Here is a 1,876-nt window from a genome sequence, read left to right as displayed (position 1 = left end):
CTGGGAAACATTTCCTGTAACCTCGCCATAATAAACTCCACTTTTAGCATTTAGGTTCACTCAACAAGAATTAAGCGATTTTCTTAATTTTCGTGTGTGTTGGCCTATGGACTATTTTGGTGATATGAATTCCGGACACATTTTTTCCAAAATCTTTACATAACCATCCCGAAAGACTTGTTGAACAATTTCTATAGACTCACCATAATCCACGCCACTCTTTTTAGAGTTTAGGGGCCCCTCAACAAAAAATATGGTATTTATTTAGTTTTTCGTGTGTGTTTAGCCTGTAATACTTTAGTAATATGGCTTTCGGGTACTTCTTTTCGTAACCTTTAGAGAACCATCCGTAAGGACCTGGGGAACAAGTCTTATAGTCTTACCATGATCGACTCCACAATTTTTAGCATTTAGGATCCACTCACTAGGAAATTAAGTGATTTTCTTAGTGTTTTTGTGTGTGTGTGTTAGCCCTGGATTTTTCGGTGATATGGCTTCCAGGCATGTTTTCCGAATTATCGAACCATATTTAAGTACTTGGGGAACATCTCGATACTATAGATGGAATGATCAGTCTAATCCTCCTCCCCCTCCTGACCAACAACAGCGGCGGCCTTTGAAGAGCTATTCTTCTTTTAGGCAAAAACATGTTGTGAATGTTTGGAATAACACCACCATTCGGAATCGTCATATCTCTAAGAAATTGACAAAGTTTAGCATCAAACCTAATAGCTAACTGAATGTGCTTTGGAATGATCCGAGTCTTTTTGTCGTTCCTCGCTGCAATTCCAGCCAATTCAAGCACCTACAAACAATCGCATGTATGTAAAATTTAGTAATCACAAACCCTAGAAATTTGACATATAAAAAAAAGGAACTTGAGAAATTCACCTCAGTTGCAAGGTATTCAAGCACCGCAACAAGAAATACCGGAGCTCCGGCACCAACACGTTTGGCATACTTCCCCACTTTGAGGAATCAAGCGTTATGAGCCACTGGAATTGGAGACCAGCTTTGCTGCTACGAGAACGAGACTTTTTTTTTGCATTTTAACCAAAGCTTTTCCCTTTACCGGCCATTGCTCTTTTTCCCTTCAAAGAGAAAAAAAAAGTTTTGCTTTTTGATCTATAGAAACAAGAGACAAATGACGCACAAGAACTGAACTGTTGTGTGTGTGTCAATTTCTAAAGCACTCTGGTTTTGGTATTTATAGCCCACAGGAGTTATAACCCATCCAATGAGAAGAAAATCACAAGGATTGAACTTGTACGCCGTTGGATGAAAGGGCAAATTTCCATTGCTTGAGATTGCGGGCAACAAGAACACCAATCGGATTCTTATTAAAGATGAAAAACAGCATGCCGGGTTTTTCTTTAATGAGATACTGCTTTTGCGTAAACATGAATATTAAGAGAACATTTTAGAGATAAGAACTTATGCACGGATTAGTCAAAATAAAATTAAATAGTATAAAAATGATTAATCGCATTCGAAAAAGATAAAAGTATAAATTTTATTCTATACTAACATCACATTATTTGAAGAGTTAATTTATATTCAATTGGAAAGTAAAATTTGTTTAATTATACGTAAATATAATTTTTGAGGTACCTTCTCAAATATTTTCTATATTTGACTTAATTTGTTCACGTATCAAGCAATTTTTTTTCATAACAATATAAAACTTATGGTGTTTTACTTTTCATCGTTCATCCAACAATATAGTGAAAAGATAATCAAGATGCCCAAGTTAGAAGATAAATTAGTGAGGTTCCTATAGAATATATAATACTACTATTTAATATGAAAAAAGGAGATTTTATAACTTATTTATCATGCATTACAAATATTTCATCTCTTATATTTTATTTATAGA

At 34.6% G+C, this 1,876-nt stretch overlaps 1 pseudogene; it reads right to left on the bottom strand.

Annotated features, from left to right (window-relative positions):
- Positions 1-1,079, bottom strand: part of LOC102602602 (probable histone H2A.3) — an 8,618-nt pseudogene extending 7,539 nt beyond the window's left edge.
- Between the last annotated feature and the right edge of the window lie 797 nt (positions 1,080-1,876).

The sequence above is a fragment of the Solanum tuberosum genome, unplaced genomic scaffold (assembly GCF_000226075.1).
Source record: "Solanum tuberosum cultivar DM 1-3 516 R44 unplaced genomic scaffold, SolTub_3.0 scf00855, whole genome shotgun sequence".
Classification (NCBI taxonomy): domain Eukaryota; kingdom Viridiplantae; phylum Streptophyta; class Magnoliopsida; order Solanales; family Solanaceae; genus Solanum; species Solanum tuberosum.
This window is presented reverse-complemented; position numbering and strand designations above follow the sequence as displayed.